Source organism: Micromys minutus (assembly GCF_963924665.1).
Source record: "Micromys minutus genome assembly, chromosome: 21".
NCBI lineage: Eukaryota > Metazoa > Chordata > Mammalia > Rodentia > Muridae > Micromys > Micromys minutus.
In genome coordinates this window covers 42,160,684-42,186,205 of record NC_137956.1, presented here as the reverse complement: position 1 = coordinate 42,186,205, position 25,522 = coordinate 42,160,684, and positions in this window count along the sequence as shown.

Below are 25,522 nucleotides of genomic sequence, written 5' to 3'. Positions count from 1 at the left end.
ATTAGGACATGCTCTTGGGCTTAGAATGGTTATGTGGAAGAGGAATATGTATCCACTACTATTAAATAAATCATGTCCTTTGGCTGTCAGTTAGATCTTGTTGACCAATAAGGTTGTTTAGTCTGATTATGGCCTTGTTGATTTTCCAGTGGCCGAGTCTGCCAGCTACAGACTGTTGGCTTGGGAGTCCTTAACTATGGTAACTTATTTACTTATTTAGCCTTGAAGTTCTTCCTAGCACTGTCCTCTCACAGTTCCACAAGCTTTCTGCTGGTCTACTCATGTATATTCAGTGTGGCTATGATACACTCATGCATATTCAATGTTGCAGTTTAACCATTCTTTTCCATATATAATGTCTCTCCTTATCCATAAAATATGTCCTTGCTATGAAGTCTGTTTTGATGGTTAATTTCATTTTATGACATATATTTTAATTATGCGTATGTATAGGAGGGGAATGCACATGTCAGAAGGTCCTCACAGAGGCCAGCACAGGTCATTAGGTTCCTTGGAAATGGAGAGACACAGGCTGTGGTGATCATCTCTAAGCGGGTGCTGGAAACTGAACTTGAGTCATCTGCAAAGCAAGCATTCTCATAACCACTTAGCTGACTTTCTAATGCTTTGATGGTTAGCTTCCTGTGTCATTTTGATGGGGCTCCAAGAATGCAATATATATGGTCAAACATTGCATATTTTAAAATATTTAAATATTTCTAAATATGTGTAATATATCTAGTATTTACAACATATAATCAAATCTTTTTAAATTTTCATTTTTGAATTTTTTAATATAATTACATTTATCCCTTCTCCTTCCTCCCTCTAAACTCTTCCATACACCCCTTCCTGTTTTCCATCAAATGCATGTCTTCTCTTTTCACTAATTGCCATTGTATGCATATATATATATATATATACATACATATATATATACATATATATATATATATATATATGTGCGTGCACCCACATACATGTACACACTCCTGTCACTGTTTTAAAGTAGTTTGAGTATTTTCAGCATGTAATTGGTATATTAAGCAGTGTTTAGCGTGGTTTCTTTCTAAGCATACTATCTGTCATACTTATTAGTTTTCTGATCATCCCTCCAATTTTTCTTGTTTTTGTATTCTTTTCCTTCGTCCTCTGATTTTAATTAAGCATGTCCTATAACTCTATTTCTATCTTCTCACTTGCCTATTCTTCATCAACTTTTTAGTTTCTGAACATTCATTTGCAGGGCACAATCATCACCAGCCCTACTCCTTTCCAAACCATGTGACGTTGTCAGAGCACTCACATACATTAACACAAACATTCTCAGGTCCTCCTTCCTGTCCCTTATCTTGTCCTTGTGGTTCCTGTCACACACATACTGTGACTACTTTTGAACTTCTGCTAAATTAATTTAAATAATAACAAGAATTTGGGGTCTGGCCTGGAGAGATGGCTCCTCAGTCACTGACAGAAGACATGGATTTGGTTCCCATCATTCACATGGTGGCCTAGAACTCCAATTCCATGTGATTTAATGCTCCCAATGTCCTCTGTAGGTGACAGGCATTCACATGGTACACAGACAAATATGCAAATGTGACACTATTATACAAAGATTAATATCAATTTTTATTATCTTTTTATATGCTGTTATTTATTCTATTTGAACTTATATGGGTCTAATTATAACTATTGTAATCTGTTCTGAAGAGATGATCTAATATCATATATCCATCTTAGTGTGTAAAGGTTCCATGACCTCATCAAGTCACACTGAAGGACCGGCATCTATCACAGGAACACTTAGGGCATACAGCGTTGTTGAACTATAGTAATTAGACCAGCTTGTATAAGTGTGGCTTTGTGAACATCTAGTCAGCACTAACTGTGAGTTATTGCCTAGTTGACTGAAGTCACAATTTTCTCCAGTGTCTTTGTTTTTAGATAACTTTTTGTCTGTCAGTGTTCCTGGACACTTAATTTTCTGAGAAGAGCTGGACTGGGTGGACACTTGTAATCGCTATACTTGGGAGGGTGAGGCAGGAACATTGTGTTGCTGTGTTTGAAGCCAACCTGAGCCTACTTCCCCAAAGCCCTATGTACTTGTGTGTGTGTGTGTGTGAGAGAGAGAGAGAGAGAGAGAGAGAGAGAGAGAGAGAGAGAGAGAGAGAGAGAGAGAGAAAGAGAAAGAGGGAAACTACTCCTTTTATTGTCTAGTTGATATGCTAATGTGGGCAGTTTTGGGTCAACAAAAAGGGTCCTCAGATTGCATCTTTTAGCTTTTCTTTTACAAGCATTTCTTAGATATCCTTCAATGATGCCTCCTAAGAGAGAGGAAGACTAGACTATGTGAAACTGGGTATATCTGTCAGCTACCTTGAAGTCTATACTGGCCGGGAATTGGTGAACTCTGTGTTGGTTGGTTTCTGATAAAAGAATGTGTCTTTATAAAATTCCTAGGAAAATGGATGTATCTAGAAAATATCATTCTGATTGAGATAACCCAGTCACAAAAGAACATACGTAATATGCAGTCACTTATAATTGGATACTAGCCCCAGAAAGCTCTGAATACCCAAGAAACAATTTACAGACCATATGAAGGTCAAAAAAAGAAAGGCCAAAGAGTGGATTCCTCAGCCCTTTCTTAGAAAAAATAAACCAATAGGTGTATAGCACCCTCCTAGAGTGGGGTGCACCTAGACCTTAAATCATTAATAACACAAGAGCAAAGAAGATAGCCTTGTAACAATTTTTGGTATTTAAAACCGTTATGTTTAATCTATACACACCAAGAAAACTTTGACTATTTCCATGTTACATTTGGTTTTACGTGTACTTTATGCTTATTATAACTAGTAAGATTTCAACGCATACTATCAAACCTTTAAAAAAAATCAAGTACTGACAAAATATATTCGTATAATTTTATGCCAAAATGCCTTTAAAAATCTGTACATGTATCTCTGTTTTTTTAAATAAAGTTGTAAGAAAAAAAACTCAAGAAATTAAACAACAAACTAAGTAACCTAATGTAAAAATTGGGTACAAATATAAACAGAGAACTTTTTTATATTATTGAACATTTTATCTATTTATATTAAAAATGTTATGCCTTTTTTAAAAAAAAAGAAAAAGAATATGTCACATAGGTAGTGTCTTGGCCATCTCAATTCTTTAAGTCCTTCATTGGTCCAGGTCTTGAAAACTGTACAGGATCATAAGGAGACTGTTTACATCATCAGTTGGAAGAACAAAGTGCCATAGAATGAACCAAGAACAATGTAGACACAATGGGGGGGGGACTCAGGCAAGATACTGACAGTCAAACTGATGGTTGAGAAAAACAGCTTTGACAGTGGGGATTTAGACTGTGTAAACTCATAAAAGATGAAGACAAAACCAATTCCCCAAAACCATGAGAACTGAAAGTGAACTGAAGAATTGCACAAATAAAGATGTTGACAGTGCAGAGCAAGGTAAGAGAGCCAGGATTTGATAGCAGACTTAAATTGGGAAAGAACACAGAAACCCCATCCAGGAAGGTTCTGGAAGACATAAAGTTGTGAAAAAGTTCTTCAGTTTTAGCTCCTGGTATTTCAGAGATTACTTGAAGACAGCTCTGTGAACCCTGATACCTCACAGTGCAGGTGAGTTGGAGGCATTTTCTGAAAGCATGGTCACTCAGGAACTGTGATGCCTTCAGATGTCATTTAGTACTACATGAGCTTTGTTTGTCCATTTAGTAAGGAACCCAATGTACACGTATACACCTCCCACTCTTCAGACTTTGGTCTGCACTATAGACTCAAAGCAAGGAGTTTAATGTTTCTATACCGACAGAACTCAGAGGCTGGTGATCCAAAGATAAAATAAGTGGGCATACACTCGGAGGCTAAAACTTAAAACTGATGGTTCTTTATCAAACTAAAAACTTGAGTCAGCATAGTCCCAACATATGATGAAGAAGACTCATGAGCTCCTGCAGGAAGCCTGCTAAGTTGGCTACATCCCACCAAAACTCTGCTAGTCTCCTTACAGTATAGGAGAATACCAATATTCAAGCTTGCCTAGGGACCGATCTTCAGACCTGAGAAGGTCATGCAGCTGATAAGCTTTAAAATAATCAGGATGTAAATTTCAGAGACGACCTGCAAGTGGCAGAAGGAAGATTAAACAGCCACAATGTGCAAGATTGTACCCTCTGATCACCCAATATTCCAGTATTAAGGAGTAGCTGGACTTGCCCTGGGGTTGTAAGAACTATTCTTGGCATTTAATCAGTGGGTCTGCCATTCGGGGGTGATGCTGTTTTGTGTAAAGTTGCTAAAGAAATTGCCCTGGTTTCCTGACTCTGAGAGAGTGGAGTGAACCCCAGAGAGAGTTCTTATGATGGGGAGGACCATTCTCACATTGAGTGGCATGGTTAATCTTAGTTGTTATCTTGACTGAGTTTACAGTCACCTTGGAAACAAGCCTCTTAGTGTGTTTATGGTAGGATTTTTCCAGGAAAGTTTAAGAGAGGAGGAAAGAGCCACCCCTGGTTGGGAAATCAACACCTCACTGGCTGGGATCCCAAGACAGGGTTAAATGAGAAGCAGAGCCATGCACCAGATTTCGTCACTATCTGCCACATACATATGACTATCTTCCTCTTGTTCCTGCCACCAGGACTCTCTTACCATGTCATCGACTACAGCAGGACTGAGATAGAATTGTGAGTGACAATCAACCCATCCTTCTTTAAATTGCTTTCACAATGGATTTTGTCCCAGCGATGAGAAGAGTAACTAGTGTATTAAGCAAAACCGTGGTTAAGTGTGGAGTTTAGTCAATGGGATAAGGAGATGCACTGAAGGGGAGAGGACAGGACAATGCCACCCTTCTGAGGTGGGAACCTGCATGATGCTGTAGAAAGAGCAGACACAGCGGAGAAGAGGAGAAGACCAGACAGATAAACGTCAGAGCAGCGTTTAGAGAGAGATCGTGCAGCAAGGCTGAGACTCCATGGAACTGAAAGTCCATAGGAGAGAAAGGTCAGGAAATGTCTAGGCTGAGGACAAAGAATAAACTTAGAGTCCAGGAGCAACTGTGAAGAAATTTGTTATAGCTCAGAGTAGATGTCAGCGGTGACTCTGAGGAAGGCCACACAGAGAAGGTCATTGTGGAGAAGGCTCCTGCAGCCAGCCCAGGTGTGACCTCAGAGAAAGAGGAGAACAGTCTGGCCTTTGAGTAGATAAGGTTTGAGGGGATTTTTCTCAGAAGTAAGTGAAAGGCCACTTCTGGAACCTTCTAGATTCCTATATCTAGAGGAGAAATTACAGCTAAGAATTGCCATGTGGGATCAGCAAGAGGTCTCTTTCTCGAAAGGCCTCGGCACAAGCCCTGATCTCTATATGTTTGTCCTCTAGCCCCTGCAGAAACTCCTCTCCGGAAAGAAGTTAGTTACTCCTTAGCTCCTAAAGGATTCTATTCCATTCTCGAACTGCTTTAGCAGTTCATCTTTCCTCTTTAATTTCTTATGAAGTAGAAATTTGAATGCCTGAAATATTTATCCACTAGTCATTATTCAAACTTAGGAGATCACATAGGAAGTCTACCTGTGAGGTGTCACACAGCCCAGAGACAGCCAGTGTTGCTGGGGGAACTTGTCTCTGATGCACATCAGGCTCTGAGCTCAGTTTGTACTCGGCTTTCCAAATCCCATCTACCCTATTCTCCCCTAATGGATCCCCTCATTGTTAGTGGTTACTTAGCCAAGCTTGTGTCCCCAAATGAGGCGGCCACAGACTGTAGTTGAAGGCAATACAGATGCACAAGTAATTTTTTCAGCTTTACAACAGCACAGCTTTCCCCCGATGAGATCTAAAAGGCAATACAAGAATCATGAACAGGATGTCTTCAGATGCAACAACATTATGTTTAACATACGAAACAGGGATGGGAAGATGATCTAGTGGGTAGTGTTTTCCATTCAAGCATGATGACTTGAGCCTACATAAAGCCAGAAACAGTGGTATACATCTGTAAAGCTAGGGATTCTATAAAGTGATGGGGCCAAGACAATAAAATGCATAGAAAGCTCATGGACCACTAGACCAACATAAGCAGTGGCTGAATGACTTTGCATCAGATAAGATGGAAGGTAAAAACTGATGCCCAAGACTGACTTTTACACTTGTGTCATGGCACCTGACTCTCTCTCTCTGACCTTATATATACATACATATGCTTTGCACACACCCATACATATACATATGCCCTTTATAAAGAAGAATACTTAATTTGTAACTGAAAAGTGAATTCCTTGGCTTACTGATATGGAAAATGCCATGACATACAATATGCGCAAACGCAGCCCATACATGTGCCATGTTTTTCTCAATAAGGCAAGCTGTGTTTAAACCCCTGCCATATTTTAAAATAAGGATGATTGTAGTGGAATCTCCATGGTAAAAATAAAACAGCTGCGGATGCCTCTTAATGGATTAAAATTATTTTCTGTGTGAAAGCAACCAAGGGAGACTCAGAGCGACTGTACGTAATTGTCTGAATTAAAAACAAATTACCATTATTCCCCCTTAAAAGTGCCGCTTGTTGTGTAGAGAAGAAGGAACATGGCGCACACTCTGCACTTTGGCAGCGGTAAAATGCCCGTTAAAGTGTGTCATGAAATATGACCCAGAAAATTGGTGCAAATTGACTTGCAAATGGCACAGTAGCATGAATTAAAAAGTGGTTAAATCGAGAGAAATGTCAGTGATCATCGCTTGCAGTGGGCACCTTAGATTCGGGGTCTACAGCTGCGGTCAACCTTTTGATGAGGGATTATTTGCATACTGACAGCCAACAAAGGGAACAGCTTAGACAACCTCAGGTTCACTTGGGACCTCAGAGCCACATGGTGGATTAGCGATGACCACAGATGCATGGACCCTCCCCATCAGGATGCAGCATCTGTATCCACTCCCAGGGAACAACGGCAGGCTCTGGAACTGCTCTGAGTGAGTGGCCACAGAACTGGCCATCCTGTTCCTTCCCAACCCAGAGCTAAACTCTTCTACTCCTGTCTCACCTAATAGTCCTGTTTGCTGTTTCTGGACACACAGACCCTTTGCTGTGACAAACTCAAAGGAAAGCAAGAGTCATGCAGGGGCAATAGAAGGCTGAATATCTGTGCTTCTAGCAATGATCAGCCTACAAACCTCACAAGGAAAGTGCCCAGTCCAACACTGACTTTGAAGTATACAAGACCAACCACAGTCTAATGGCCAGAGCACAAATAAATCACAGGGTGATCCCAGTTTGACCCTGAAATTCATCAGACTAAGAAGAATTATAATATATTGGATTGAGTTTGATACTGCACAGCACTACATAACTCAAACTAATTATTCAACAGTTTTAGTTTCAAGCATTATACAAAACATAAGAAAACAAGCCCAAGAACAAACATAAATAGCCACGTTACCTTACATAGAAAAGTATGGAAGGTATATAGAAAGATATTAAATCGATGCACAGATTTCATTATTAATTCTTAAATGTCTTTCATAAGCCTATCTTGAAATAACTTTGACTGGATGAGGTGGTGAAATCCTGTAATGTAGGTTAAGAGATGGATACAGGATGATTCCGAGTTTGAAAGCAGACTGGGCAATGTGGGCATTGTCTTGGTTTGAATTCCAGAACAACAAATGTTAGTATCGTAGGTAGTTGATTTTTGTCAACTCAACACAAGCATAGAAATATAAGGAGGGAAAAAGAGAAGCTCAACTGAGGAGGAGTTTCTTCCATCAGACCAGCATGTGGCCATGTGTGTGAAATAGTTTCTTGATTACTGATTGGTGGGGACATAACTAGTTGTCTGCAGGTGGTGCTGGTTTGGGGCACTTGATCCTGGGCTGCATAAGAAACATAGCTGAGCAAGCCAGGAGAACTGTGTCAAGGATCAGAGTTTGTCCATGGCCTTTGCTTCCCAACTCCAGGTTCCTGCCCTGCTTTATAGACCATAACTGATAGGTAGTAAGTCAAATACATCCCCCTTCTCGAAGTCACTGTTGGTCAGTGTTATATCATTGTAACAAAGAAGCACACTAGGACAGTTGCATTGTATATAATGAGTGTTTCATGTATTCTACATTCCTGTGTGCCATATATTACATGCTCATATGCATTATATAATATAGTTATGTTACATACTATAAAGCCTGTATGTAAGACAATTGCATATTACATTTATATATTGAGGCCACTAGAAAGGAAATTTTAAAAAATATATTTTATTGTACAGTTTTATTTAAGACTTTTTAAATGCTAGTTAAAATTTCTAATAGAGCTTGTTTTGTTATTTTTTTATTATTTTCCAATGATAGTGTAAGGATGTAAGATTATAGACTTTGGTAGCCATCCTCAGAGATCTAGTTAAAGTATAAAAAACATTCTGAAAAAAATCCCAATTTTCTCATGCATATACCAAATGCCACTATTATATGTGAAGAATACTGAGAAGCCAGCGGAGAGTTCAACCCAAGAATGTATAATATTCTTAAACCACAGCAGGCACCCATCACTACCTGCTACTTGATTGATTGGTAAACTAGTCCCTGCAGATGGCCCATGACATGGAGACAGACCAGCCAGTCCATCTCCTGCCATACGGTACCGAGAAGTATATTCACACAAAGCAGCACCCAGAAGACTTCTTTAAGCTCGCCATCACCACCTTCCATTTGATGGTGACAGCTTCAGACATAGTTCTAAATGTCCCCGTCCAATTTGGATCTGGGTTTTTAGATGAGGTAATTGATTCAGGACTGAATCCAGTTCTTTAAAGAAGGAATATAAAGGTTGAGATTTGAGTTAACTTAATTTTTCTCCGGTACCCGTGGCCAATATTCCCAGAGAGGTGCTGATGCTGCAGAACCGCATAGGGCTTTAACAACAAGCTTAGCTTTACTTCTTTTTAAAGAGTATGGGTGGAAAAGATGTAGTCATGAAGAACAGCTGGACACTTCGAATAGCACAAACTTTGAAACTGCCTCCTCCATGAAAACAAAAAGCAAAGCAGAACCAATGCTCTTCCCCTTTTCTCCTTCATTTTGGAGCTGGAACCTGTGACATTCCTAACTATGGGCCACAGGATAGTTTGGCAACCTGTCAAGATTACTCAGAAACATTGAAAGGAGAGAAAGAATGTTTGTCAATAAAGCCAATCAGTAATGTAAGGAGAAAAGGCAGGAGCAAGTTCAGTAAGGGATGGTGCTTCTTGGAGTTTCCTGACTCCAAGTCTCAGGACATGTGGGAGGTCCGCTCACTGCTGTCGCCTGGGTAAACTGGACTCGAAACAGGATGAGAAAATTGTTCTTCCCATGTTTCCTTTGTCTCCAAATATAACTGAACTAGAAGAAAAATAAAATGGATAATTCCTGCTCTCTGATTCTCTCACTAGCTGTTACAGCACTGGGTACTTGCTTTTGTTGTGCAGTTGTGTGTGTGTGTATGCCTATATATGGGGGTGTATGTTTGTATATATGTGTCTCCAGCTCCATGTTGGACACTTCATCATAGATAATTTCAGTCTTATTGGAACAAGCTTATTTAAAAAATTAACAATCTTACTGCATTGAAAGTTATACTCTTCATATGCTCATATGATGCCTCTCAGAATTAAAAAAAAGAATTCCAAGAGCAAGTACAATTAAAGCACCACTCCCTTCTCTAAGGGATGGAACTGACACATTCTTACATCTATAGAAAAATGAGGATGTTGAACTGATCAACTGGACCTTCAAAATAAAATCAAGAGAGAGGTAGTGAGTGAGCAGAAGTTACTAATACAGTGATTAAATATATTCTGATTTATTAAGATACAATAATCTTAATTTTAGGAAAATGGAACAAAGTATAAAGTTGAAGAATAAAATTATGAGTTCTCTGTACATTCAGTGTATGATACACATGAACATGTTCAGAAGGTCACTGTATTCGTGGAAACTTTCCGTTTTCCTCACACAATGGAAAAAAACAACTTTAGTCATGCCCCCCAGCATATCACACAGAAAGTAAACACTAGGTGGAATTTATAGTTTGAAATACAATAAAAAGTAGACAAAAGCAAAACTCCAAAGATTCTATAGGAGTCTTTTTAAAATAACCTAAATTTGTTGTTTTAATTATCTTTGAAAAAAAAAAAACTTCTTAAACTTGAGATAAGACAAGAGCCCCTCATCACTGTGCATAAAAGTTTAATATATTAAAATGCTAGACTCCAATTCATCAAAAGAAATAATTAAATAATTAAAACACAAATTGAGATATCTAAGCAATATATAACTTTTGCCAACACAATCTTTGTTGAAACACAAACTTTTGTCAAGTGTTGTAATTGTATGTAGCTATGAGTATGGGCACACATGTGTAAGTGTGTTCAGATTCCCATGTGCATGCACATGGATACAAAAAGTTATTGAATGCTTTTCTCTTTCCTTCTATACCCATCCCTTTGAGACAGGGTCTCTCACTGAGCCTGGATCTCACAAAGCCACTTATGTGAAAAAATAGTTAACTTTCATGTTTTGTCCTTGTTGAACATAGTGCCAAGCCTAGAAGCCTAGACACATACTCTAAGAGAATTGGTTCGCATTTTTGTCAGATGTGGGAATGTTCACAGCAGCGTTGTTTGTGGGACTTCTTGGGGCGACCATTCTCTATCATGTTAGAATGGAAGGATAAATTCTGATGATGTTAAGTGGAAGTTCTGATGACCTGCCTGCCACTGTGTGACATGGCAGATGGATTTTACAGTCATAGTGCTGCGCCAGAGCGGCTACATTCTCCATGATTTCCTCCATAAAGATGGAAATGAAATACCGGTAAAATAACTCAGTCTAGGAGCATCTTTGCATGGTGAAGAGAGTCCCATGACGTATTTTATTTGGCAATGGTACATCTCCCAAGGACCGAGGAATTAGTCCCTCTTGAAACTACAAACAGCTCCGCATTTATGAGTTTTACATGTTTGTGCTTGAAAGGGTATACTTCAATTCAATTAGGGAAGGGAACATGGAGTAAAATGTCAACCAAAACATTACTGGCAGATTTATTTTGGTAGCATATGATCTGGTCAATAGTTCTAATGGAAATGTAAATTCAATTGGAGTCTAAGTTGTTCTCAGAGAACAACAAGTCAAGAGAATTTTCGCTTTAAAGTCCAATATAAATACTTGTAATAGAAAAGTAATAGGTACGAAGAAACATAAGGAAAGGAAAACAAATTCAGGTGCTAGAAGGAAGTGGGCCAAAGGCAAGTCTTCATTTTGAACTGATCAAATGGCCAGGGAGCTCACACTGCACAACAGTCTTTCCAGTCAAATCTGGTTGAGGAGCTGGGGTGTAGGTCAGTAGGTCAGTAGCTTGCTGGTCTCACATCCTCACTCATTGGTCTCCATTTCTAGCACCCAAGAGCATATCTGTAATCCAAACAGAGAGGAAGTAGAATCAGGTGGATCAGAAAGTCAAGGTCATCCTCTGCTATGTAAGACTTTGAAGGTAGCCTGGGCTTCACACAAACAAAGAAACCTGGTTGAACACATATCTAATAACAGCAGTGATAGCAATTAGCAAATGTCTCATACCCAAAGTATAGGAGAACTCATAAGCCTAAAGTTAAAAGCCAAAGAGCTAGTAAAATACAAAGTGGGCAAGAACAGAAAGCAGAACTTTTCCTAGAAGTATATTCAAATGGTGATGAAATGATGGAAAAGGGCTTTCGCTGCAGTCTACAGAGAAGTCAGAGAAAAACGTAAGGCATTACATTTAGAGACTGACACTCATTCAAACACTGCCAGCCTTACCTCTGAGAGCCTCTAGGTGAGCAAGAGCACTGGTAGGAAGTAATGCTTCCTATGTCTCCTGGTGAGCTGTGTGTCTTTGTTTGTGAAGTTTCAACATATCTATGCCCAGTGACTACACACTTCTACCTCTATATACATTTAACACTCATATATAAAGGACATTTAGAAAATATTTATAGACCAGGGCTTGAGAAATAACTCAGTAATTAAATCTTTGCCAGCTGAGCAATGGATCCCCAGAACCTATGTAAACTTAGAGTATGTGTTGTGGCTCACTCACAATTCCAGCCTCAGGAAGTAAGGGTAACTCTTGGTTTGAATGAGACCTCACATCATAAAATAAGAGTAATGAAGGAAGATCCTTAGCCTTAACCTTGGGCATACATATGCACACATATATACATACATATATATGTACATATATGCACATATATATGCACACACACACAAACACACACACATATATGCCTAAGAGCAAAGAATATTTTGAAAAATATCACAAGCAACCTAACATTAAACTAACTGTTATGGACCTATCTATTGACAGAAAGTAATATAACTTCACTTTCATACTGTATAATAAAGACCATAAATTGATGATAATTATAGACATTAATGCAAATGCAAACAAAATGCTTGCTGGAAAAGTCAGATACTGAAAGAAAATGTGCTTAACTATTCTGTATATTTCAAGTTTTAAATGTACAAAATTGAGTTTTGACCTTGAAAGTTAGAACATGAGTGATCTCTTAGTTGCAGGAAAGAGAAGTTTTGGGCATTTGTCATTTGTACTTTGATCTAGTGTTCACTTCTGATAATTTGCAATTAGTAACCTTTCCTGTAAAATTGTCCCTTCTTGAAAGTGGACTTTCACTGTAAGTATACTACAGTAAATGTTTTAAATTAATGCTTAATATGTATTTGAATTTAGGTTCTCCTGCTTGTACGAGTCCTTTACCACTGAGAAGCGCTCTCCCCAGCACCCAGATTCTGGGATAAATAAAATTATCGAAAATAGTATTCAACCCCAGAAAAAGATTAAAAGTCTAAGCTTTTCTGGAAATACTGCCAGAAATATAACAAATTCCAAGAAAGAAAAACATTCTAAAGACAACTGAAAGTTTTTTTAAAAAGTGTATATGAAACACACACACACACACACACACACACACACACACACAATGGTGCACACAGTCAGCACCACTAATGGCACATGTTAAAATCATGTCAAACTTGTTCAATTTGGATGTTAATAATTGACAACTCCTACTAGTTCAAAAAATGATAAACATTGGATGTGTGTAAAGGATTAATGCTATTCAATCATACAGGGTATGGCCACTGAATAGATTTTAAACATGAACTCATTCCATGTAAATTCAATGAATTCACTAATTAAAATCAGGATCTGGGTGCTAGGGAGAGAATTTCTCAGTGCTAAAGGGCTCATTTTACAAGCAAGAGGACTTAAATTCAAAGCCCCCAGAATCCACACAAACAGCAGTGGAATAGCATTTATCTGTGATCCCAGGGTTCCTGAGGAGAGGTGGGAAGCAGAGGCAGGTGAATCCTGGATCCTCGGGGGGTCAGCTAGTAGGGTGTATTTAGTGGCAAATGACACAAACAAAGGAAGTCACCATTAGACCTAACTCTCATGAGGAGAGTCCTGAGACTTGAACAAAGACCTACAAACAGCTGAGGGAGAAATAGGCTTCCCCAGAAAAGTGCTCACCAATTGGTTATCCAATGCCAGATGGTCAGCCCTGAGAACATGCATTCAAGTAACATTACAGGTGCTGAACAGACTATATTTGTGTGTTTGGGAATACACACAAATAAACACACATACATGTAGAAAGAACTAAAGAAAAAAGGAGTCACAAACTTGAAAAAAAATATATAAAGCAAGGAGTGAGGAAAAAAAGCACAAGGGTGAGACGGCACAACTGCACACCTGTCAGTCTTGTATTAGCTTTGTTTGTTTGCATATTTGTTTTGTGAGAGGCTGGCTTTTAACTTATTGCTTGTCTAGGGATGACACTGAGCTTCTGATCCTCCTGCCTCCACTTCAGACTGCAGGAACGGAAGTCAGTACGCCCAGCTTCATCATATTGAGCAATGCCCCTTGGATCGACAGATTACAGCTCCTTACTTCCCTTTCTTTCCTAAAGATAAGAGAAAACTTTTAGAGCATTTCACCTCTTTGGTCAGAGTCACGAATTTTTTAAGTTAAACAATTCCTTCATCTTCTTTTATTTCTGCAAAGGCCTAAAAGTAAAATTTACACTAATCATTTAAAAGCCTTTAGCAATATGATATAACTCTAATAAAACATTTATGTCTCTCTATTTATCTATTTATAAATAATTTGAAAGATGACAGAGACTAAATGTTAGTAAAGGTTATTTCTGAGTGATTGAATTTATGATGGTTTCTGTAACCTTCCTATTTGCCACCTCTGTGGTGCTTAAATTCTTTATAAATAGCATAGTTCTTTTATACTGAAGATTGAAAAATACTGACTCAAAATATACAAGCATCCAAGCCAAGACTTTTATGTTAAACATATCAGCTCTATACATCATTCTAATTTCATTTAATTCATAAGTACTTTTAACTTTCTTTAACAATAATAGCTAGGCAACTAAAGAGACTTCTCAGGAGTGAAGACCTTGTATTCCTCTAGCAGGTGACCAGAGTTTGCTTCCCAGTACCCACATGGGGATTACAACTTCCAATGAATCCATCCTCAGGAAATCTGGACTCTACAATCCTGTTTACTCAAGTACACACACACACACACACACACACACACACACACACACAGACACACACACAAAGGAGTGGATAGCTAAGTGGATAGCTGACTAGTAGAATGCTTGTCTAAAATTTTCAAAAAGCTAGGTTAAAAAGAGACTCTGTCTACCAGCGTGAGCTTCTAGCTGCTATGGATGCAAAACTAGAGATAGAGTCAAATAAAAAAATGCTGACTTTCAGTTTGCAAAGGAGAAGAACATATCAGAACACTCAGTTGTATCACAGGGAAACTTAGAGTAAACTTGCAATTAACTTACCTCAACCATGGTTGACACTTCCAACCATGAGCACATAGACTGAATAAGAAGCTTTCATACACACTATGGCCATAACCTTTGTCTGCCCACACCCTTGGACCAAACTCTTGAGATCATAGTTCAAAAATAAAACTAACAAGTCATAAAGATATGATATATGTCTAAGACTCACATGTAAATAAATGTAGAGAGGCATTATCTTGCTATACCACACTAATTTCACAATTTTTCTCAAATAAGAAAGGTATTCAAATATCAGCCCACAGAGTCTCAAACTGGAAGGGAACATGCCAATTAGTCAAGATTCTTTAAGATTTATAGGACTTACATGGCAATCCTGTAATCGTAATGTAGACTTTAATTTATAAAGTCACTGGTGAAAATAGTATCTTTTTATCTGTTCATTTTTAAGTAATATTCCTGATAACGGTCTACATGTTGGGCATTTTGCCCTCCATAGCTCTGCCTGCCTCATAGTACATAACACATTCTAACTTGTGTTTCAATCTCTTTCTTAAAGGGTAGTGTATTATCTTGTGTCCTCAAGGAATCATGCTAATTTTCTCAAATGCTAGATGAACAAGTGGTTGAATGAGGGACTAACCAAGTAAGTCACTGAATCCTTACTCATCTTACATGTTAAATTTGATTTTCTTTCTAAAGTATCCTCTGGTATCTGTAGGAATTTTCTGCATGGCAATACCTGCACGGGCTAGTTGTTACACTACTGATATCTTGTCTATCCATCCAACAAAGAACTTGTGTTTTTTTTTTAAATATACAATTCTGTAACTATATAGCAGAAGCTCAACTTCTTACTTCTACTGAGTTGGGTTCTACATGGCACTTACATTCATAATCTTCAGTCTCCAATAGAGTTCTGATTAAAGCATTTAATCTTTAAGTCAAGTAAAGCAGGAAGAAATGAGACCAACTTCTGATTAAATATTTTAGTAGGGATTGAATGCTTAATGCAATTAATCATTTTCACATAGTTCAAGTCAATTATACAGGTGTCTTCTTTGTATCTTTCAATTCCATTTCCACTGACACCATTTCCTAACAAGCTGTAAGAACCAGTTCATCTGTTATGAATGAAAACAGCCTAAAAATACAATAAAGATAGCGATCCTCAAATATTTCCAATATGGTAATCATTAGCATCTTACTTTAGTAGTATATTAAAGTATATTGAAAAGCACAACCTTGTGTCAAAAAAAAAAAAAACTAAAACCTCATGTGATGATAGAGAGAGAATTATATTGGTTAATAAAAATTATCTAAAATATTATTATTGCCTACTAAATATTTGAGGACTTTTTTTTTTTTTTTTTTTTTTTTTTGTCACTGGTAACCAGCTGCCCGAAATACTCAAAGCCTTGAGTCTGACCCATTGTATTGCCCTTGGACACAATTGCATTAATGTGAGTACTCTTAATTGATGTGACTATTTCTAATTTTATTCTCCTCTCAATTTATTTTTTAAATTGTTCCTAATTTCTTGCTATGCTCAGACTCTCTTCCAAATCTTTAGTTACTCTGAGGCTGAAAGTTGGGTTTCCATGAAATTTTTAGTGTGTATTTTCTCACATATTGCGTTTTCTGATCAACAAGGGGACTTAAGTGATTTAATACACACCTTCCTATCTAGGGGATGCTACAGACTTGAAAACTAAAAGCAGTAACTTATCTACATAAAAAGGAAATAAAGCACTTCTTGGGACATAACTATCCATGAACGTGGAGTTCCTACATTTTGTCTATGTCCTACAGATTCCTGGGTCTTCAAAACTCATTAGTTTGAACAAAATTCCAGAAAATGGCAAGAAGAACATCATAGGGGCCTTTTGGATTGTTTCACAAATACAAGTACATACACATAGTCTTAAATCTAGCCTGACGGGTACCAAACTGCAGACATATAGACTTGTAAACAGAAAATGGAGCTTTAAAAATGTTGGAAGGTTAGATCAATTTTAATTTTATCATAGGCCAACTTTCAGAAGTCAGTTCTCTCCTGCCACCATGTAATATTTAGGGGTAAAAATTAAGTTCTCATTCTTTGTGGCAAATGCCATTTCCCCATTAGTCCATCTTGCAAGCCATATTCTTGGACACGATGCTAGGTGCTATTAGGACATGGTGCTCCTTTTACATCTGTGCATAAAAATGGCAAGAAGATAAAAACTGCCATGATTGAATGTCTGTGTGATTGCTTTTCTGTTCACTTACGTCTTCTTCCTAAGAACACTATCCTTGTTTGTTCTTCTTCTCTTTTCCCCATCAATCTCTCTCACCATGTTCTGTATAACTTCTCAGATACTATATCCTGGACCACATTCCCCCATCTTTGTTTGTCCCTCTGTTGTCATTATCCTCTTTCTGCTGCTTTTGTTCTTGTATTAGTTTTCTTTTCTGACTTTGCTCAGCTTTTAAAAAATTCCAATTTAATGTGCATAAGGTTATTTTAATGTGGCAACCTCCAATATGCTCTTTTATTTCAGTTAAAAACATAATAATCTTATTGCTTATTTTGAGCCTGAAGACAGCTTTTTGAGTTGTTCTATTACCTTGCAATAATTATTAAAATAATTTAAATAATATGTGCTTTCTTATATCTCATTCCTTCTTATTTTTATTACTGCTAGTTCATGTGCCTAAGTCAGGACACCGAGGGCTACAGAGAGAAATCCTTTCTTAAATAAAGGAACAAATAAACAAATAAATAAATAAATAAATAGGCAAACAGCACCAAAAGGGGAAAAAATGAAAAGGTCTCTTAGAAGTGTTTGTTTGTAGTTATAAACTTTTTTCTGGTAATTATATCTATAATTAAATTTGGGAGATTAAAAATAAGTAACATACATCAGAAAAAAAAAAACCAAAAAAGTAGAGATATATCCAAGCCAATTTCATTATTGATAGAAATACACTTAATTTAGTCATTCCTTTTCAAATTATGGATATGTGTTATGTCAAAGTATGGAGGGCAAAGGACAACTTTTGGGAATTGGTACTCTCCTACCCTGTGGGTTCTAGGGATTGAAGTTAGGCTTTGTCAAGTACAGCCTAACCCACTCTGTCACTTCCTTATCCCAGTTTAGCATACATAAACTTCCATGGTGTGTGTGTGTGTGTGTGTGTGTGTGTGTGTGTGTGTGTGTGTGTGTAACTTGATTTTTCATTTTATTTTCTCATGGAGCCATATGCAAAGACTCAAACTTTGCTTTGGACCAACAAGGAGAGTTTTACAACATAATGCTTCACACCTATTTCTGTCACAGTGCATTTTTCCTGTATGGTGTTCACTATTACTGTAAGTATGTCCTCCAGTTCATTATTTTAAATAATCCTTCAAAAAGAATTCTTCTCCATGGCTTAATGAAGGAAGTTAAGGATTGGTCGTTTTAGCTCTCAGAGCACATGAATGTTTAAAGGTGCAGTGCCACCAATTGCTTTGTGAGGAACAGGTACAGGCCCGTGATTCTCACAAATGAGCAACATTTGGCATCATCTCTGCCTGTAGAGGCTCCTCAGTAGTCATAACTGTACCTGGGTAAGAGCTGAATAGGGAATGAATTGATTTTTCAAAATTGTACTTTTAAAATTACTGTAAAGGACAAAATATTATTGTGAGTTTAATAGTGATTGATAGTTAATTATACGAACAAATTATTTCACTGTTTTTCTACAAGAGTCCTATTTTTAAAAAAACTACATCTATGATTATGTTGCATTATCTCTTTTTCTGAAATGGATCCCTCCTTATTTGAAATATCTTTCATTTTGTCACTTGCATTTTAATTTGTTCAAAGTCATTTTATATTAAAAGAAATATATTAGTTTCTTTTTAGGTAATAAAAATCTATCAGTATTTTACATTATGGTTTCTCAGCCTACTGTCAAAATATGAAATTTCTTCAACAACCTAAAATTATACTTCTGTTAAAATTATATCTCTGCTTTAATATTTGTGTAGATTTATTTCACTGAAATTACATAGTAATACATCTGTACTTAATATGATATTAGATAGGATTCTAACATAACTCCACAATTTATCCAAACACAATTTATTGAATTAATTATCTTATCCATCATTTGAAATTCCAATTATATTATATAAGAAGTGGCTATAATAAGTTTTCAGGCCTATTTCTCATGTGTGTAGTCATTTCTACTTTATGTTTGTCTTTTCCTGAGCCCAGTTTTACTCTTCTTCATTTTTGAATACTAAAGTTTTCATCTGGCCCCATTCCTTTTCTTGCCAGGTAAGGCCCCAGGTAAACTATGGTGGCTACTTTTCACATATTCCCAATGAAATATTAAGTAGAATTAGCTTGAAATCAATTTCAGTGGTGTATTAAATCTATGAATCAAAAAAATGTGGAAAGTGTACATTTTTAGAGAATTTATTCCTTAACAAAAATCTTTTATGTAATTTAGAGTTAAGTCAGGCAGAAGAAAATATCCAGGTGACATCTCAATTTGCACATAGCTTCCCTTGAGATTTTTATTATGCTGATTAATATATCATGTCTAGCTACCAAAGAATATACTTTTAAAGCAATTTTATTTAAAAAAAAATCTGTTGATGAAATAAACGACTATAGTTATTTTATAACAATTAAAAAAATAAACTTACAAAATTATAGAATTAGGTTCTGTGTAAGGCCTGTCCTTTAATCTCATGATTTTTACCATACCAGACTTATCAAGTCTGGCACCATAGTTTCTGTACCTTGCTCTGAGATTCACTGTACAAAGTTATTATCAAACCCAAGGTCACCTAGATTTCCTCCTGTGATTTGTTCTAGATTTGTAGTTTCCTTCTTTTATACGTAGTTATATGATCTTACATTTAATTCTGTGAAAACTGTGAGGTCTGTGTCTAGATTTTTCTTCGGTGCATGCACATCCGATTGTTTGAACAAGAGTTACTGAAAAGGCAGCGATTTGCCTTTCTTCCTTTGTCAAAGATTAGTTGGCTATTTTTGTGTGAATCTATTCCTGGGCTCGCTATTCTCTTCCACTGATCTATACACTCACTCTCAAACCAGCCCCATGCTGTCTCCCTCATTGTGGTTTTTATAGTAAGTCTTGACGTCAAGGGATATGATCTTTTGAAATTCATTAGTTTGCTTCAACACAACTGCTGGCCAACTCACAATGGTTCTGTTTATGATGTATTTTTCTCTAGCTTTTAAAGGTGCAAAAGTGATAGGAATTAAGTAGATGGATGCTATATATTAAATGTTGGTTGGTCTAGGCCTGGAAATTGCATGGAATGCACTTGAGACACAGAGAAGTGACAGTGGACTGCAGATTTCTGTAAGCCATAGGACTGTGGGCATGGGCAGCCACACCCTGTCTTGTGTTATTTTTCTAAGCCTCAATGCTTGGGTTGAATATATTAAGTGCATATGTTTGCTCAATTTTTTCCATTAAAATAAATTCACAGTTAATGGGCCTATTATTGTAAGTTGAAAAGTATCTACATTGTACTCACTGTCCTAGATCTTTAGTCTTCTTAACTATACAGTTGGTGTGTTGTGAATACAAGTAACCTGATGGTATTTTGAGATGGATTGTAAGACTCTAAAGATCAAAGTAGGAGAATTGACATCTTAATGGGGTTAAATCTTTCAGTCATCCATGAATTAATTCTTTGAAGTTGTTCATCAGTTGTGTAATTATCAACTTGTAGAATCTACAGGCATTTTGGTAGACTTTTATCTAAGTGTTTAATTTTGTAGTGTTATTTTAATAGTGTTGATGTTCATTTCATATTCCAGTCACTCATCAGGAGTACATAGGAGAGTAATTTTGTATATGTGTTTGTCTTCTTTGACTTTATCCATCCCTTAGTCCATTCTTGGAGTTTATACCTTCAGAGAGAGTACTGAGTTCTAAAAGTTGTCCTCTGGCCTCCAGACACCTGTGCTGACACACACACACACACACACACACACACACACACACACACACCAAATAACTAGGTAAACTATAACTATCTATCCTGATATTCAAGTAAATGCAGATAAGGAAATGTTTATTTACGTTATGTTATTTATTTAATTAATTCTCCTATCCTATGACCCTACTACCTAGAGCTAGAACTAGAATGGTGAGAAAAGAATTTCTCACATGTTTTCAATCATAGAGGGTCAATAATCTGATTCTCAACAACAAATAAGATAAGGTTGGTATGCCTTTGTAATGTGCTATTTATGAGATTGTGGAAATTCTCTTCCTAGTTTATGGAGAGATTTTTATTAATGAGGTGGTAGATCATGCTATACTCATTTTTAAAAAATAATTCTTCTAAATTTATCTTCATGGTGAATTACATACTATACATTTTTAATGGTGACTCAATATCCTATACTTAAAATAAGTAAATATCATACACCCAAATGTGTGGTCTATGCATCATTGAGTTTGTTATGCTAATCATTGTTAATAAATGTATCTTTGACATTTTTGCAAAGGCTTTATGTGGGGTGGGATATACACTAGAATTAGTCTCAGAATAATTAGTAGTTATTGCATTTGTTATTAAATGACTTGTGGCTTTAATAACAAATTTAAGTAAGTGTTTTTCAGTTTATTATAACGTCTTAATCATCTAGTCAGCCTATTCAGATTGTGTATTACATTGAGTTAGCTTTGGAAATTAATGACTCCTAAGAAATAAATTCTGTTTATATGAGTTGTCATATATGGGGGCAATAGATTTATATATTACTTTGTTATTTTTTTAAAATATTAATGTAATAAATATCACTTTTGATCTTTACAATTCATATTTTCTTAACTTAGCCCATCAAAGGATTTTTTGGTGTATGTAGTCCTCTTAAGAACAGGTGTTTGTTTCATAAGTTATTTTTCCACTTTTTTCTGTTCTGATTTGCAGAGGATTTTGCTGTTTATTATTTTTCTAGCTTTATGTTTAAATTGATTTTATTTTTTTATTTTCATAAACCAGAATTCTAGTTTATTGAATTTATATCTTGTTCCCTCACTTACCTGCATTAATTTCCCACTGGATACCTCTGTCACTTACTTCAATATTTCAATAAGTAGCATTTATTTCATTTGATTCAGATGAAATTTCCCTTGAAACATGTTGTTTTGGTCATGTGTTCTGTTTCATTTATTTATTTTTTTGAGATGGATTATCATTCTATAGCCAAAATATCTTGTAAAGCATTATGTCCTGTGATCCCTGGAAATTGCAGTTATTCTCCTGCCTCAGCATCCTAAGAAGAAACGTCATAGGCACGGCTTCCCATGACTAGCTTTGGGAGAAATTTAAAGCAGAAGAGAAATGTGATCTCACTTATTTTGTATTACCTATTTACTGTGTGTGTGTGTGTGTGTGTGTGTGTGTGTGTGTGTGTGTTCATATGAGTACCTTAATGTGTGTGAAGCAGTCAGAGGACTACTTGTTGAAGTTGGTAATCTCTACTTCACTGGTCCTAGAAATCAAACACAGGTCATATGGTTTGATGGTGGTCACCTTTCCCCACTAAACTATCTTACCTGCTTCCTTTGTTTGTTTGTTTGTTTGTTTACCACATTTAAAAGCCCTACGGTGTAAACACTCAGTTAGGAAGAAGGGGGGAAGAAAGCATCAGAGACAAATTAGAAATAATTGGAAACTGTCCCCCTGTGCACTAGTATAATGGGCATTGCATCTGTGGCTCTCGCACATATAAAATGCCAGTAGGACAACTGAAAACAGGCTTGAATTGATTTGCTTTTAACTAATGATCATTGAAACTTAGTAAATAAATTTCTATAAGGTAAATATCTATTCAATGTCACACTGGTGTCTTCACGGGGACACATTTCACATTAACAAATGTGTCGAAAAGACACCTTAGCCACATTGCAATGTTCAGGTTAAGGGCTCACATTATTTCTTGATTCATGCTAAAACACGTCTCCACAGTCAGAAACAATACACTAATTCATTCCAGATGTTTCTTGTTGTCATTCTCTAATGTAACGTGGTAATGTGATATTTAGCTCTTTATATGGATCATTTGAATTGACATACTTATCAAACTAATTTTAATCAAATCAAACCGCTGTGCTGTTTGAATTGTTATATGATTATATTGGCTTTCTAATAAAAATTCAAGCATGAACAAATTTTCAAAGTTAAAGCAAAATGAAGACAGAGAAATGGCTCAGTAGTTAAGAGTAATCCTCTTGTAGAAGAACCGAGTTCAGTTCCCAGAGCTCATACCTCAGCTCACAACCTCCTGTCAACCCTGCTGCAAGATAGCTGACACCATGTTCTAGATTCTGTGAGCACCGTGCACACCATGTGAATACTGAAATGCAGACACACATAGAGAGAAAGCAAGAGTGTGCATATGACCATGCTGGAGGAGGTGTATCTTTGGAGGTAGACTTTGCTCACTCCAAGCTGAGTCTTCCCTTTCTATTCTCTCCCTCTCTCTCTCTCTCTCTCTCTCTCTCTCTCTCTCTCTCTCTCTCTCTCTCTCTCTCTCACACACACACACACACATATGCACATGCACAATTAAAACTCTTTTTTTAATTAATCATTCCATTTGTTTTCATCTCAAATGATATCCTACTTCCAAGTTACCCCCAACCAACCCCCCATCCCATGATATTCCACTTCCCAGTTACCCCTCTACTAGCCCTCCATCCCACATCTGCCCTCCCCCCTCTACCCTTTACCTGTATGAGAGTGCTCCCAACCCACCCACACTCTCCTGCCCTGCCACTCCAGCAGCCCCCTACTCTGGGATATCAAGCCTCCCCAGGACCAAGGGCCTCTGCTTCTATTGTTGTCAGACAAGACCATCCTCTGCTACTTACGTATCTGGAGCCATGGGTCCCTCCAGGTATGCTCCTTGGTTGGTTGTTAAGATTCTGGGATAAGTTATTGGTCAGGCCCAGTCTATGTTGTTCTTCTAATGGGTTTTCAATCCCTTCCTCCTCTCCACTCCTTCTGCCAGCTCCCCTACCAGGTTCCCTGAGCTCTGTTTAATGGTTGGCTCCAAGCATACACATCTGCATTACAATTAAAATTCTTAAATGAATCAATTTAAAGCAAAAATAGCGAATGGTTTAGAACTGAGAATACATTCAAGAAGTGAATCAAAATAAAAATTTGAAGACTGAAGGAAAAATCATAATTACCATATAAATAGAAATTGCCATTTCTCCCTACATTAAAATTAATTAAAATTTTATGGTTTAAGAAGACATACATAAAGTATTACTCTCAGAAAACCCATGTTAAATACTCATGTTGTCTTTTCAACAAACACCCCCCAAAGAAAAAAAAACTGAATTTAATGGCTATTTCTAGTTGTCAACTTGACTATATCTGTAATGAACTACAATCCAGAATTGGAGGGCTCACCTGTGATCCAGATGATCTGAATCCTGGCATGGAGATCTTAAGGCACAGTGGCCATGAAAAGCTTAGGCCCAGGCAAAGTCGTATATGCCTTTAATTCCAGGAGACTAAGGCAAGATGATCTCTGATCAGTCTGGGACAAAACAAGTTCCAGATCCATGCATGATGGTACACACATTTAATCTGGGCCACCTCCTGGAACCCTATGTAAGGACATTGGAAGAAAGAAGATTTGCTCTTCTTCACCTGCTTGCATTTACTAGCCACCACAGTACTGGGTGAGCTAACAGGTGCAGTGCTGGCAAGCTTGCCCGGGTGATGCAGATGTTGGAGAGCTGGTGGGTTGACCAATTCAGCTACCACCTAGGTCTAGACCAAAGAATTTGAGTTGACCCATCCCCAAAATCTACCTCATCTATGAACTGCTGAGGCATAGGAAAGAGCTGGTTCTATACATCCAAAGCTGCAGGATTTCCAGACACAGGGCAAACAACAGGATAACCAAGAGGAATGTGTGAGTACTGGTGGTGTTGCAAGAGCCAGAGGCTGCGAGGAAACCAGTGACTCACTGCAATGAACATTTGCAAGTAAAGATGTGTGGACAAAAGGGTCTACTGTGGGACATACTATGGCACACTGCAGCTTCCATGAAGAGATTTTTCCTATGCTTTGGTTTGTCTGTCTGTCTGTTTTCTTTGGAGGAGGAGGTCGCAAGGACAAAGGCTAGTTAGGAGAAGAGGAGATGAGTGGAACTGGGTTCCATGATGTGACACTCACAAAGTATCAACAAAAAGCTAAAGGAAATGGTAACTTTTAGTCACAAAAAAAATTTCATATGGAAAATGTTGTAAAATATTTTTTTATTACAAAAGCAATTTTTTCACGAGTCCTTTGATTATTTGTTGGATAGGACATCTTCCTAATAGTCAAGAGAGAAAGAGAGATGTAAAGGTGGGCCACCAGGTTACGAGCACTTGGCAGATGGAAAAAGGAGGATTCTGGATTCAAGGGTAGTCTGGAATACAGAGTTTGAAAGGGTAGAGGGAGAGCAAATGTTTCAGGATAGTATGTGATGTAAACCTAAACAGTCAAGAGAGAACAGGTCCGTGAAAGGATGGAAGCCTAGGTCTTGGGTGTACTCACTAATCTGAACTGATAATAAAGCACTCAGAAAGGAATCA